The following is a 16,914-nucleotide window of genomic DNA, read 5'->3' as shown; positions in this document are numbered from 1 at the left end:
TCATGGGCCGCGTTCGGCAAGCGATCAGAGCCAGCACCGGGCACTTCTGCTCCAGCGATGACATGGCGCTAGGAGACATCACAAGTGAGGGAGCTTAGAAAAAAACGTTCACATGCGCAAAGGGATCTGCTGCACAATAATGGAGTACTCAAATATAATCCATATGTGAGACACCTCTATTTGCAAGCAATATTTATAATACCTTTTAAGTATTAGAAATATTGCATGCAAATAGAAACGTCTCACATATGAATTATATATGTGTACTCCATTATTCTGCAGCAGATCCCTTTGCGCATTCAAACGTTTATTATAAGCTCCCTCAATTGTGAAAGAATTATTAAATTATTTATTACAACATTTATATAATTATTGTAAACATAGCAGCCTCCACGAGCAACACGTGCTATATATATATATATATATATATATACACACGTGTTGCTCGTGGAGGCTGCCATATTTACAAGCATCTAAGCTTGCTCTGAAAAGTCCCAGCTTTTCCAGCACGCTGGAAACGCTGGGACTTGCTTCATAAGAGTGCTGAGCGAACGCCCAGCGATGAGCTTAGGAGTCTTCACAAAACGCTCCAAGCGAGCTCTGAATCGTTTGGAGCACTTGCCGAACGCGGCTATGGTGATGTTTCTGTGCAGTGTGATTAGGGTGTCAAATGCTGCTATTGTTGTTAGACAGCAGATTGCTGAATATGTTTGAAAAAATCTTGTAGCTCACCTGAAACTGCTGGCTCTAAACTGGATTGTAAAATCGCAAGTTAATGTGATGCTGTATTGTAATAAAAAGAAATAGTAATTTGCTATGAACAAATATTTATTTTAACTGTGTTAAACCCCTGCAAATGGCTAAACACATTGTTAAAGTTGGACTTCATGTACAATTAATTGCAGCTCCTGAAAAGGCCCTAGTTACTCATCCGCAAATTAATATCACAGTCCTGCTCAGGCACGCCTCATGTGCAAATTTAGGTCTAGATTACAAGTGTAGCACAAAATATGAGCAATTTTGTTTGTTAACATAACTTGAGTTCCAAAATTATTATTTTTTCTTGATCGACAATCTGGGACTCATTAACGTGTGGATATCTAATAGCCAGGGTCGCTTAATCCCTCACATATTAAACCTCTTTGTGGGTGCACTGTACAATTTATGCTGGATGTTGCACAAGCGCTAAGCCTATGGTGCACAAGTAGTGTAGTTTTGTGCTACACTATTAATATATAATCATTTACTTCAGGTCTTAAAAAGAGCTAAATTTACAGTGGTATTTTGGATTCAGCTTGGGTTCAACACTTACTTCACCACTTGTAATAGAAGGGCAATGAGCACTACTAATGCCGCTTCCTGTGCTAATGCCGCTTCCTGTGCTAATGCCGCTCCCTGTGCTAATAGCGCTCTTTGTGCTAATGCCGCTCTCTGTGCTAATGCCACTCCCTGTGCTAATGCCGCTCCCTGTGCTAATGCCACTCCCTGTGCTAATGCCGCTCCCTATGCTAATGCCGCTCCCTATGCTAATGCCGCTTCTTGTGCTAATGCCGCTTCCTGTGCTAATGCCGCTCCCTGTGCTAATAGCGCTCTCAGTGCTAATGCCGCTCTCTATGCTAATGCCGCTCCCTGTGCTAATGCCGCTTCCTGTGCTAATGCCGCTCTCTGTGCTAATGCTGCTCTCTGTGCTAATGCCGCTCTCTGTGCTATTGCCGCTCCCTGTGCTAATACCGCTCCCTGTGCTAATGCCGCTCTCTGTGCTAATGCCGCTCTCTGTGCTAATGCCGCTCCCTGTGCTAATGCCGCTCTCTGTGCTAATGCCGCTCCCTGTGCTAATGCCGCTCCCTGTGCTAATGCCGCTCCCTGTGCTAATGCCGCTCCCTGTGCTAATGCGGTTCCCTTTGCTAATGCCGCTCCCTGTGCTAATGCCGCTCCCTATGCTACTTCCGCTCCCTATGCTAATGCCGCTCCCTGTGCTAATGCCGCTCCCTGTGCTAATGCCGCTCCCTATGCTAATGCCGCTCCCTGTGCTAATGCCGCTCCCTATGCTAATGCCGCTCCCTGTGCTAATGCCGCTCCCTGTGCTAATGCCGCTCCCTATGCTAATGCCGCTCTCTGTGCTAATGCCGCTCCCTGTGCTAATGCCGCTCCCTGTGCTAATGCCGCTCCCTGTGCTAATGCCGCTGCCTGTGCTAATGCCGCTCCCTATGCTAATGCCAGTCCCTGTGCTAATGCCGCTTCCTATGCTAATACCACTCCCTATGCTAATGCCACTCCCTGTGCTAATGCCACTCCCTGTGCTAATGCTGCTCCCTGTGCTAATAGCGCTCTCTGTACTAATGCCGCTCCCTGTGCTAATGCCGCTCCCTGTTCTAATGCCGCTCCCTATGCTAATGTCACTCCCTGTGCTAATGTCTCTCCCTGTGCTAATGCCGCTCTCTGTGCTAATCCCGCTCCCTGTGCTAATGCCGCTCCCTGTGCTAATGCCGCACACTGTGCTAATGCTGCTCCCTATGCTAATGCCGCTCCCTGTGCTAATGCCGCTCTCTGTGCTAATGCCGCTTCCTGTGCTAATGCCGCTCCCTGTGCTAATGCCGCTCCCTGTGCTAATGCCGCTCTCTGTGCTAATGCCGCTCCCTGTGCTAATGCCACTCCCTATGCTAATGCCACTCCCTGTGCTAATGCTGCTCTCTGTGCTAATGCCGCTCCCTATGCTAATGCCACTCCCTGTGCTAATGCCGCTTCCTATGCTAATGCTGCTCCCTGTGCTAATGCCGCTCCCTGTGCTATGCCGCTCTCTGTGCTAATGCCGCTCCCTGTGCTAATGCCGCTCCCTGTGCTAATGCCGCTCCCTGTGCTAATGCCGCTCCCTGTGCTAATGCCGCTCCCTGTGCTAATGCCGCTGCCTGTGCTAATGCCGCTCCCTGTGCTAATGCCGCTCCCTGTGCTAATGCCGCTCCCTGTGCTAATGCCGCTGCCTGTGCTAATGCCGCTCCCTGTGCTAATGCCGCTCCCTGTGCTAATGCCGCTCCCTGTGCTAATGCCGCTCCCTGTGCTATGCCGCTCTCTGTGCTAATGCCGCTCCCTGTGCTAATGCCGCTCCCTGTGCTAATGCCGCTCCCTGTGCTAATGCCGCTGCCTGTGCTAATGCCGCTCCCTGTGCTAATGCCGCTCCCTGTGCTAATGCCGCTCCCTGTGCTAATGCCGCTCCCTGTGCTAATGCCGCTCTCTGTGCTAATGCCGCTCCCTGTGCTAATGCCACTCCCTATGCTAATGCCACTCCCTGTGCTAATGCTGCTCTCTGTGCTAATGCCGCTCCCTATGCTAATGCCACTCCCTGTGCTAATGCCGCTTCCTATGCTAATGCCGCTCCCTGTGCTAATGCCGCTCCCTGTGCTATGCCGCTCTCTGTGCTAATGCCGCTCCCTGTGCTAATGCCGCTCCCTGTGCTAATGCCGCTCCCTGTGCTAATGCCGCTCCCTGTGCTAATGCCGCTGCCTGTGCTAATGCCGCTCCCTATGCTAATGCCGCTCCCTGTGCTAATGCCGCTCCCTGTGCTAATGCCGCTCCCTGTGCTAATGCCGCTGCCTGTGCTAATGCCGCTCCCTGTGCTAATGCCGCTCCCTGTGCTAATGCCGCTCCCTGTGCTAATGCCGCTCCCTGTGCTAATGTCGCTCCCTGTGCTAATGCCTCTCCCTGTGCTAATGCCGCTCTCTGTGCTAATCCCGCTCCCTGTGCTAATGCCGCTCCCTGTGCTAATGCCGCACACTGTGCTAATGCTGCTCCCTGTGCTAATGCCGCTCCCTGTGCTAATGCCTCTCTCTGTGCTAATGCCGCTTCCTGTGCTAATGCCGCTCCCTGTGCTAATGCCGCTCCCTGTGCTAATGCCGCTCCCTGTGCTAATGCCGCTCTCTGTGCTAATGCCGCTCCCTGTGCTAATGCCGCTCTCTGTGCTAATGCCGCTCCCTGTGCTAATGCCGCTCCCTGTGCTAATGCCGCTCTCTGTGCTAATGCCGCTCCCTATGCTAATGCCACTCCCTGTGCTAATGCCGCTTCCTATGCTAATGCCAGTCCCTGTGCTAATGCCGCTCCCTGTGCTAATGCTGCTCCCTGTGCTAATGCCGCTCCCTGTGCTAATGCCACTCCCTGTGCTAATGCTGCTCCCTGTGCTAATAGCCGCTCTCTATGCTAATGCCGCTCTCTGTGCTAATGCCGCTTCCTGTGCTAATGCCGCTCTCTGTGCTAATGCCGCTCTCTGTGCTAATGCCGCTCTCTGTGCTATTGCTGCTCCCTGTGCTAATACCGCTCCCTGTGCTAATGCCGCTCTCTGTGCTATTGCTGCTCCCTGTGCTAATACCGCTCCCTGTGCTAATACCGCTCCCTGTGCTAATGCCGCTCCCTGTGCTAATGCCGCTCTCTGTGCTAATGCCGCTCTCTGTGCTAATGCCGCTCTCTGTGCTAATGCCGCTCCCTGTGCTAATGCCGCTCCCTGTGCTAATGTCGCTCGCTGTGCTAATGGCGCAAGGTTACTGAAAAGATAAACTGATCCCGCACAATTGATTGCATCCACTTGTAATCTAACCCATAATGTTTATTCCTTTTATTAAAAACAGGAATTAAAATCAGGGTCTTAAGCCCATTTTATATCTGTATAAATATATAAAAGTGCATTTCCTCATTCCAAAGTAATATGACTTTATTAGATCCTGTGGTCACAGTGACCTTACCACTGCCCATATATATATATATACACATATATGCTAAGATTTTCCAGTGCTACAAATAAAGGGGACTTTCAGTCATGAAGTATAAAGTACATGCTGAAAATTCCTTTATTTGCCTGCAGCCTATGCCGCGCTGAGCGCCTCAGACCACCCACGGCAGAACGCTATTTTATCAATGAGGTGATGTTAGCCAATAGCGTGCTAGCTATCCAGCCTAATGCTAAGTGGGCCACACGGATATTGGCTAAGAAGTGGAAACGTCACCTCATTGAAGAAAATAACGTTCTGCCGTGGGAGGCCTGAGGCGCTCAGCGCGGCATAAAGTATAAATACTTCACTTCATGACTGAAAGTCCCCTTTATTTGTAGCATTGGTAAATCCTATTGCTTCAAACATGCTAGGATTTACCATAACTTTAACTTAAATGCTCTAAGAACTACAGACCTCCCAACATTTTTTACTGGCTTCCCATGACAGGGAGGTGAGTGAGACCAGTGTTTTGTGAGAAGACCCATTACAGGAGGGTTGGGGCAGTGGGTATGCCATGGATACAGCAGAGTTGTGCTTGTTATGGGGAGAGTACTTACTGTTAACACTAGCTACTGTAATATAATCTATAATTAACCAAGTACAAAGGGTGGCACTTTAGTGCTATTTGGTTACTGCAGAGTTAATATTAGTATGTGTTAGTCCATTAGCGGTATACACTGCTTAACAGTACAACATGACAGCGTTACTCACTGTTAAAGGGAAAGTATACACCAATTTTTATATAACTTCATGTAATAGACACTACTATAAAGAATAATCCCCCCCCCCCCACACACACACTATAATGAGCCTTTAAAGTTGCAGCTTTTACTTCATATTTTTTAAGCATAAAATGCCTTCATAACATTCCTACAGCCAGCATTTAAAAATCACAGAATTATTACTATTACTCTAGTTTTAGAAAATTCATCTGCAACAACAGTCCAAAAAGGTGATAGGAGAATTGATTAATAATTCAAATCAATCAATTACATTGAATAATGTGAGAATTTTTCAGAATTTGCTTTAGATTTCACTGACTTTCTTTAACATACCAATGTAGATAGATAGATAGATCAATAGATAAATAGATATTTTAAAAAATGTCCCATGAATGTATGTATATTAATTTTTCAACAAAATATATATTTGCTTTTCTGAGCTGCCAGCAGTGGATTGTTCTGAAGATGTATATTATAACAGATCTTGCCTTACAGGCAGATCCCTGCTTGGTACAAACTGCAGATGAGTAAACTGTCTCAATAATACCCTCAGGAAAATATTAAACTAACAGTCCTGTGGCAATACTGGCTTCTGTACCGTGTGTTTGTTTTTCCACAAATAGTTTGCTTCCATGAAAGCTTATTTTTAAATTGTTAGGGAATCATCATGAAACGTTAACCTTTTGACATCCAGAGAAGGATATTATGCAGATAAGGGTTTGCTTTTAAAGGGACAGTCTTCTCCAGAATTGTTATTGTTTAATAAGATAGATAATCCCTTAATTACCCATTCCCCAGTTTTGCACAAACAACACAGTTATATTAATATACTTTTTACCTATGTGATTACCTTGTATCTAGGCCTCTGCAGATTGCCCCCTTTTCTTTTGACAGACTTGCATTTTAGACAATCAGTGCTGACTCCTAGGTAACTCCACGGAAATGAGCACAATGTTATATATATATGGCACACATGAACTAGCACTCTCTATCTGGGAAAAACTTTCAAAATGCATTCAGAGAAGAGACGGCCTTCAAGGGCTTAGAAATTAGCATTTGAGTCTACCTAGGTTTAGCTTTCAACAAAGAATATCAAAAACCAAAACAAATTCTATAATAAAAGTAAATTGGAAATTGATTAAAATTGTATACCCTATCTGAATCATGACTAGACTGTCCCTTTAAGGTGACACTGTTATAATAAGCATTTTTAATCACAAAAGACTACACTCTTATCACAGACTGCAAGCATTTCTTTTATATAGAGGAGCTTTTTTAACCCCCCTATAATAGTTCCAAGCTCTATTTTTTCTAATTTGATGATAGACACAAATACAGAGTGCAGTTTTGCTGCTTTGAATTAAAGACCAATCTTGAGCCACTGTTTTTCTTGGTGCACCTCATCTGATTGGCTGTACAAGTCTCCATCAACAAAATCAAGGACCCAGAATATTGGATAGGGGTCAGAGGGACATGAAAATCATAACTAAACTGTCATGGTTCAGATAGAGAATATAATTTTAAGAGGCTTTCCAGTTTACTCTCCAATTATGAAATGGACTTGCTCTCCTGCTATCCTTTGTTGAAAAGCATACCTAGGTAGGCTTAGGAGAAGCAATGCACTGCTGGGAGCTATTTGATGATTGGTAGCTGCACATATATGCCTCTTGTCATTGGGTCATGTGTTTATCTAGTTCTCAGTAATGCAGTGATTGTCCTTCAACAAAGGATAGCAAGAAAATGAAACATGTAATAATAGATGTAAACTAAAAAGTTGTATAAAATTGTATGTTCTATAAAGCATGAAAGAAAAAAAAGTGTTTTATGTCCCTTTAACCAAAAATAATACAGCATTAACAGGCATGTGCTGCTACGGCTCATAAGCTGATGGATGCATCATGTTAATGCCTACTAGCAAGTTAACAACCCCATTGCTGGGGTAAAACTCAGTTATATGCAAGCAGCAGTGCAACATTAACCCCTTGTGCACATTGGACATAGTTACTACGTTACATATAGTTTGCCCAGCATACTGTGTTGACAGAGTACTTACCTCCAACACTGCGGTGCATGCATATTAGATTGACTGTGCTCCCTTATTATATGAAGCCAGATCGTCTATCGGTACTCAGAGTGGTGTTGGTGTCACTCACTGTAATGACTGCCAGTAACAAATATAGCGGAGAGCAGTGGAGGGTTATGGAGCTGTTTGTGGGGGTCAGAGAGGTGGGCGGGTGAGGAAGGATATACACTACAGAGATATTAAAATATATATATATTTTAAAAAAAAAATAATAATAAAAGCCCTAAACTGAATACTGGTAGACTGTCTGCCAGTACATAAGATGGTGGTGACCAGTGGGGAGGAAGGGTAAGAGAGGTGTTTGGTAGGGACCAGGGGTAAGAGGTGTTAGGTGGGAGGATGATCCCTACACTAAAGCAAATATTATTCTTACAACCTACCTGATTAACTTCTTCACTGCCAGAAATTTCAGAAGTCTGATACACAGCTGCATTACCGGCCTTCTAATTACCAAAAAGCAATGGCAAAACCATGCATGCTTGCTATTTTTTTAACAAAGGGGACCCCAGAGAAGCTTTTACAACCATTTGTGTTATGACTGCAGTAGTTGTGTGTAAATAATTTCAGTGAGAAACCCAAGTTTGGGAAAAAAATAACTTTTTTTAAATGATCTTATTTGGTGGCCAAATAGTGGCATCAAATATACCAAAATTTACCTAGATCACTGTTTTTTAAACCTGTCCTCAGGCATCCCCAACAGGCCAGGTTTTCAGGATTACCTTGGGTGAGAGCAGGTAAAATAACCATGGTTACTAATCAGCTGATTGTTTCACCTGTGCTCTAGTTCAGATATCCACAAATTCTGGCCTGTTAGGGAGGTCTGAGGACAGGTTTGAAAACCAGTGGCCTACATCATACCTTGGGTTGTTAACGTAAAAAAAAAAAAAGCTAAATATATATATAGTTTTCATAGGTAAATAAATAAACAAAGGCTCTATTTCTGTTTAAACTGAGTGATAGCAAAAATACTAAAAATACGCCAGTAATTTGGGCAAGTTTTTCTCTGAAATTCCTGGTAGTGGAGGGGTAAAAAATGCTCTGTTAGAACATATTATTTTTGCACTTTTATGTCCCTTGAAAAAATCTGCTTTATCGGAAATAAAAAAAATAAACAAACTATTGCAGTCTAAAGTAAGTGTGTACAGCAGTCTGTTAAATGGTATGATAAAAATATTCATGCTTACTGTCCCTTTAAGAAAGTATATTTGAAACATTACAGAATTTCTCTTTAAAATAAAAAGGAATTTTGCAATGGTTTAAAATGCAGCATTCACAGAACAGAAACATCTTATATGAATCGTACACTCTGTATGACTCAAGTGTGGATGTGTAAATACAATTTGTCACCTATTACACAATCCAAATTTTAGTGAATTCATTGAAGGAGGTCCTAGGATTTGGCAAAGAAAGAGTGAGAGAGTGAAAAATCCAGTGGTCTTAAAAGTTATAGTGCTGATAATTCCATTTTAACAGAACTGGCAGCTAAGAATACCTATGAATATGATGCTAAAATTGTCAGTCTTTTTAGATGGTCACTCTGGCATCCAAAGGGTTAACCCAAGCACTAGTCTTAAAGAGCCAATTTACTCAAATGTTTTCTATCATACATATGAAAAAGAAGCATTGTCAAATGTCAAACATATTTTTTTTCAACCATTTGCTAATTCTGCAGTATTGGTTTTAATATTCCTGCTATTTCTAATTGGTTCCTAATCTTAAAGGGATACTAAACCCAACTTTTTTATTTAACGATTCAGATAGAGCATGCAAGTTTAAGCAACTTTTTAATTTACTCCTATTATCAATTTAAAAAGCAGGAAATGTAAAGTTTAGGAGTTTAGGAGCTGGCCAATTTTTAATTCATATCCTGGGTTACGCTTGCTTATTGGTGGCTAAATGTAGCCACCAATAAGCAAGCGCTATCCAGGATGCTGTACCTAAAATGGGCCGGCTTCTAAGCTTTACATTCCTGCTTTTTAAATATAGATAGCAAGAGAACAAAGAAAAATTTATAATAGGAGTTAATTAGAAAGTTGCTTAAAATTGCATGCTCTATCTGAATCATTAAAGAAACATTTGTGTTTAGTATCCCTTTAAGGACAACTGCCACTGCTTTCAGGTGGGTATACCTCTTTAACTATGACAAGAAAACGTTTATGTGTTAAAAACAGGAATGTGCGTTTGAAAATAAAAAAAAGTAAAATACATTTAGAAATTCTTTCTTTGAAATGAAAAAATACAATATAAAACAAACAAACATAAAGATTACAATGTCCCTTTAACTTCTTCCTGCCAGGACTCATATGTCTACATCGGAACAAAGTTCCCACAATCCCATATAGGATGAGGCTATGGTTTCAGGACATCGGAACGGTTAGGACGTTCCATGCTGTCCTAACGGCGTTAAAGCCCAGCGCAGTTAGAATGGCAAAGAGCATCCTAATGGCAGGAGGGGGTTAATGCTAAACCTATTCCCAACCACAGTGTCAACATTTAGCTGCCTAGTGTGGAACCGGGGCCGATGGCGTTGTAGACAACATAGATACTTCTGAGGTTGCGAATGAGGACTTTTATGTTTTTAACTACAAGTCTTGGTAGGTACACAGATATATTTCTGCATTATAGGAGCAAGCTTGTTTGTGAGTTTTAGCCAGTAATAGCCAGTGGGATAGATTCCTAGAGGATGAGGTTCTATGAAATTAATTGAGCATCACTTTACCTATATTTTCCACAGTTTCAGTTAGTGGGTGTTCCTACCATAGTTAACAGCTATTAAAGGGACATAAACCCATTTTTTTTCTTTCATTATTCAGATAGAACATAACATTTTTAACAACATTCCAATGTACTTCTCTTACAAAATTGTATTTGTTTTCATGTTATCCTTTGTTAAAAAGCAGGAAGGTAAGTTCAGGAGTGTGCCTGTGTCTGCAGCACTGTATTGCAGCAGATTTCCAAGAATGTTATACATTTGCAAGAGCACTAGATGGCAGAACTATTTCCTGTCATGCAGTGCTTTAGGCATGTGCATGCTACCTATCTAGATATCTCTTCAACAAAGCATAACACGAGAGACACACATTTAATAATAGAAATTAATTGGAAACTTTTTTTAAATAGTATTCTCTGTCTGAATCATGAAAGAAAACAATGTGGGTTTCATGTCCCTTTAACAGCTATAGTTTCACTAGGTGTTCATACATCTCGCACATCATATGAGAACCAATAGCAATGCAGTAATTCAATAAGTACAATCTGTCTTAATGTCATGGTACAGTAATCTTGCTGGAGAGAGCGAAAGGTGTCTTGATTGGCTGGCCAGGCTTTCCGTGACAATCTAGAGGCGGGGTCAGGATTTTTCACCTAACCTTAAGCCCAGCATTCAGGATTCATCACAACTGCCCCTCTCCTCTACCCTCAATGTCGTGTGTCGCTATTTTAAAGCCGTTATTTATTTTTATTTACCGGTTTTCTTGCATATGTTAGAGTGGAGTGTTTTATAGAGTGAGATTCTCTTTCTTTCATTTTAATTAGCTTGACATTTTTTGACTGTTTTGTTTTCCCTGTGTGTGTGATTCAGGTATTCTTCACAGTGGAAGTTGTTCTATGTGTCAAGAGGTGAAGACAGATGCGGCTCCATTGATTATATATTTTTTTTAAGTTTATACAATAATATCATATCAGTTCATACTGTGAGCGAAGGGACAGTCTACACCAGAATTTTTATTGTTTTAAAAGATAGATAATCCCTTTGTTACCCATTTCCCAGTTTTGCATAACCAACACAGTTATAATAATATAGTTTTAACCTCTGTGATTATCTTGTATCTAAGCCTCTGCAAACTGCCCCTTTTTTCAGTTCTTTTGACAGACTTGCAGTCTAGCCAATCAGTGCCTGCTCCCAGATAACTTCTCGTGCACGAGCACAGTGTTATCTATATGAAATACATGAACTAACACCCTCTAGTGGTGAAAAACTGTTAAAATGCAATCTGAAAGAGGTGGGCTTCAAGGTCTAAGAAATTAGCATATGAACCTCTTAGGTTAAGCTTTCAACTAAGAATACCAAGAGATCAAAGCAAAATTGGTGATAAAAGTAAATTGGAAAATTGTTTAAAATTGCATGCTCTATCTGAATCATGACATTTTATTTTGGCCTATACTGTCCCTTTAATGGGACTCACAGTAAGTGCAACCACCGTGCATTTGAAATTTGAATTTCTTGTCCATTTTTAACCCCTTAACGACTGTAATAAGCTGTACGTTGCCTGTTGCAAGATGCTTCCAGGGCTGTAACAACAGCATGCACAAATAACGCAATCTCGCCTCGGTCAGCAAGACCTTTGCTATTACACCCCTACAAGCACAAGAATCATTAAACAGTTAATTTATATTTTTAAAATTGCTCGTAATTTTACTGTGAATGTTTGTGTTTTTTAAGGCTTGTCTTAGATTTCCCAAATGTTTGTTCAAGTGTTTATTCTCCCGTCCTTTGTTAATTGTAAACAAATCTTTCTGTCCCGCTATGCACTAGCTGAGGCAGTACAGCCACTCACCGCCCCATTGAAAATAAGGTCTGTAAACTCCAACGCATCTGCTACAGCTGGGGTATTACCTTAGAGGTACTGGAGTGCGCTGCGCATTTTAATGGGCACGCGGTACAGATTCTAACGATGTAACAAATGTAAAAAAAAAAAAAAAGACTTTGGTGTAATGGCAGATAGGAGGAATTTTATATTTTAATATATGTATCAATTGGGAATAAAGTAAATTCCCAAGTACGCACAGTAACTTATTAGCAATTTTAAAAATACATATGTTACTGTCCTCTTAAAGGGACATGAATCCCAATTTTTTTCCTTTCATGACTCTGACTCTTGCTTTATTTTCTTGGTATCCATTGTTGAAAATCATACATAAGTAGACTCAGGTACTGCTGATTGGTTGCGGCACAAATATACCTTACGTTATTGGCTCACCTGATGCATTCAGCTAGCTCCAAGTAGTGCTTGCTCCTTTTTCAACAAAATATAACAAGAGAATGAAGCAAATTAGATCAAATAAGTAAATTGGAAAGTTGTTTTAAGTATTCTCTATCTGAATGATAAAATAAAAAAATTGAGTGATGTCCCTTTAAATACACAGAATAGAAGGGAGTCCGTACTGATTATCAATATATAAACAAAAAAGCATTTGTGGTAAAAAAAAAAGTAAGAATATAAAAGTAAGAACGTGAAAACAGAAGCTTAATAAAATAATAATACAATACATAATATAATAGTAAGGCAGGTAGTGAAATATAAGGAACAGTTATAAATCTATAAAGAGGAGTACAGCACTGTTACAATAAGCAAAAAGAAACATTTCAGCATAATGAATAAGTAACGATTATGTCTTAAGGAGAGATGTTTCCATCTTTATTACTGATCACTTGGGAACAATTGACTGGTTATGTAACTTTCCATATTAATAATCCAGCGTGCCACAACCACAAACAATAGCATATGACAATGTTTTCCAGCAATGCACACATTATCCAGATTTATTGTATCTGCATACAAATTGTTTTTATTAGTCTTAACCACATCCACTGTGGAGTAGGAAATGGCTGTAATTTGTGGCATAAATTCCAATCCTGTCATGAATCCTCTTGTTACATAGAATACCAATAGACATCCTGACAGACTTCTCTATGTGATCAGAATCACGTTGTACTGGTTGCATCACAATCTTTTTACAAAGGCTGGGGCTCACAACAGCAGGGCCCCACCTCCTGATCACAGTATTAGGTTATTTGTTTTTGTTGCTTTATTTTATTAATGTCTGAAGCCTCATATACAGCTAGATTATGAGTTTAGCGTTATGAGTGAAAAAGCATTGTTATGTTTCATAACGCTGCTTTTTTCCCTAACGCCGCTATTGCAAGTCTTGTAGGTATAGGTATACCGCACACCTTTTTGGCCGTCACGCAACGTCAGTATCGCACTTTAAAAAAAGTCCTTTTTCAATGGGACTTCCATAGCGCCGATATTATGAGTTTGCCTGGGAGGCTGAAAAGTGAGCAGTACACTCTATACTGACAAGATTTGTACCTCCATCTAAAGTTCAGTAGTTATGAGTTTTACGTTACAAAGCTGTAACATAAAATTCATAACTAAAGTGTTAAAAAGTACACTAACACCCATAAACTACCTATTAACCCCTAAACCGAGGCCCTCCTGCATCGCAAACACTATAATAAATTAATGAACCCCTAATCTGCCGCTCCGGACATCGCTGCCACAAAATTTTTTTATTAACCCCTATTCCGCTGCTCCCCGACATCGTCACCACTATAATAAACCTAAAGATTAATAACCCCTAATCTGCTGTCCGCCAACACTGCCGCTATAATAAACATATTAACCATTAAACCGCAAGCCCCCCACAATGAAATATACTAAAATACATTATTAACCCCTAAACCTCTGACCTCCCACATCACTAACTCTACATAAATATATTAACCCCTAACGTAACCCTAACCCTAAGTCTAACCCTAACGTAACCCTAACACCCCCTAACTTAAATATAATTAAAATAAATATAAATAAATCTTACAATTATTAACTAAATAATACCTATTTAAAACTAAATACATACTTACCTGTAAAAAAAAACCTAAGGCCTAGATTTGGAGTTTGGCGGTAGCCGTGAAAACCAGCGTTAGAGGCTCCTAACGCTGGTTTTAGGCTACCGCCGGTATTTGGAGTCATTCAAAAAAGGGTCTAACGCTCACTTTTCAGCCGCGACTTTTCCATACCGCAGATCCCCTTACGTCAATTGCGTATCCTATCTTTTCAATGGGATCTTTCTAACTCCGGTATTTAGAGTCGTGGCTGAAGTGAGCGTTAGAATTCTAACGACAAAACTCCAGCCGCAGAAAAAAGTCAGTAGTTAAGAGCTTTCTGGGCTAACGCCGGTTCATAAAGCTCTTAACTACTGTACTCTAAAGTACACTAACACCCATAAACTACCTATGTACCCCTAAACCGAGCCCCCCCCCACATCGCCGCCACTCGATTAAATTTTTTTAACCCCTAATCTGCCGACCGCCACCTACGTTATACTTATGTACCCCTAATCTGCTGCCCCTAACACCGCCGACCCCTATATTATATTTATTAACCCCTAATCTGCCCCCCTCAACATCGCCTCCACCTGTCTACACTTATTAACCCCTAATCTGCCGAGCGGACCGCACCGCTACTATAATAAAGTTATTAACCCCTAATCCGCCTCATTCCCGCCTCAATAACCCTATAATAAATAGTATTAACCCCTAATCTGCCCTCCCTAACATCGCCGACACCTAACTTCAATTATTAACCCCTAATCTGCCGACCGAATCTCGCCGCTATTCTAATAAATGTATTAACCCCTAAAGCTAAGTCTAACCCTAACACTAACACCCCCTAAGTTAAATATAATTTAAGTCTAACGAAATTAATTAACTCTTATTAAATAAATTATTCCTATTTAAAGCTAAATACTTACCTGGAAAATAAATCCTAATATAGCTACAATATAAATTATAATTATATTATAGCTATTTTAGGATTAATATTTATTTTACAGGTAACTTTGTATTTATTTTAACCAGGTACAATAGCTATTAAATAGTTAAGAACTATTTAATAGCTAAAATAGTTAAAATAATTACAAAATTACCTGTAAAATAAATCCTAACCTAAGTTACAATTAAACCTAACACTACACTATCAATAAATTAATTAAATACAATACCTACAATTACCTACAATTAAACCTAACACTACACTATCAATAAATTAATTAATTAAATACAATACAATACCTACAAATAACTACAATGAAATAAACTAACTAAAGTACAAAAAATAAAAAAGAACTAAGTTACAAAAAATAAAAAAATATTTACAAACATAAGAAAAATATTACAACAATTTTAAACTAATTACACCTACTCTAAGCCCCCTAATAAAATAACAAAGCCCCCCAAAATAAAAAATGCCCTACCCTATTCTAAATTACAAAAGTTCAAAGCTCTTTTACCTTACCAGCCCTGAACAGGGCCCTTTGCGGGGCATGCCCCAAAGAATTCAGCTCTTTTGCCTGTAAAAAAAAACATACACTACCCCCCCCCAACATTACAACCCACCACCCACATACCCCTAATCTAACCCAAACCCCCTTAAATAAACCTAACACTAAGCCCCTGAAGATCTTCCTACCTTATCTTCACCTCACCGGGTATCACCGATCGGTCCTGGCTCCAAAATCTTCATCTAAGCCCAAGCGGGGGCTAGACATCCATCATCCGACGGCTGAAGAAGTCCAGAAGAGGCTCCAAAGTCTTCATCCTATCCGGGAAGAAGAGTAGATCCGGACTGGCAACCATCATCTTCCAAGCGGCATCTTCTATCTTCATCCGATGAGGACCAGCTCCATCTTGAAGACCTCCACCGCGGACCCATCTTCTTCCGACGACGACTTCCCGACGAATGACGGTTTCTTTAAGGGACGTCATCCAAGATGGCGTCCCTCGAATTCCGATTGGCTGATAGGATTCTATCAGCCAATCGGAATTAAGGTAGGAATATTCTGATTGGCTGATGGAATCAGCCAATCAGAATCAAGTTCAATCCGATTGGCTGATTGAAGTTAGGTGTCGGCGATGTTAGGGAGGGCAGATTAGGGGTTAATACTATTTATTATAGGGTTAGTGAGGCGGATTAGGGGTTAATAACTTTATAATAATAGCGGTGCGGTCCGCTCGGCAGATTAGGGGTTAATAAGTGTAGGCAGGTGGAGGCGACGTTGTGGAGAGCTTTGAACTTTAGTAATTTAGAATAGGGTAGGGCATTTTTTTATTTTGGGTGGCTTTGTTATTTTATTAGGGGGCTTAGAGTAGGTGTAATTAGTTTAAAATTGTTGTAATAATAATGTTTGTAAATATTTTTTTATTTTTTGTAACTTAGTTCTTTTTTATTTTTTGTACTTTAGTTAGTTTATTTCATTGTATTTATTTGTAGGAATTGTATTTAATTTATTTATTGATAGTGTAGTGTTAGGTTTAATTGTAGATAATTATAGGTATTTAATTTAATTTATTTATTTATTGATAGTGTAGTGTTAGGTTTAATTGTAACTTAGGTTAGGATTTATTTTACAGGTAAATTTGTAATTATTTTAACTATTTTAGCTATTAAATAGTTCTTAACTATTTAATAGCTATTGTACCTGGTTACAATAAATACAAAGTTACCTGTAAAATAAATATTAATCCTAAAATAGCTATAATATCATTATAATTTATATTGTAGCTATATTAGGT

Source organism: Bombina bombina, chromosome 4 (genome assembly GCF_027579735.1).
Source record: "Bombina bombina isolate aBomBom1 chromosome 4, aBomBom1.pri, whole genome shotgun sequence".
Taxonomy (NCBI): domain Eukaryota; kingdom Metazoa; phylum Chordata; class Amphibia; order Anura; family Bombinatoridae; genus Bombina; species Bombina bombina.
The sequence above is the reverse complement of the archived record's forward strand: the minus strand, read 5'-3'. Positions refer to the sequence as shown.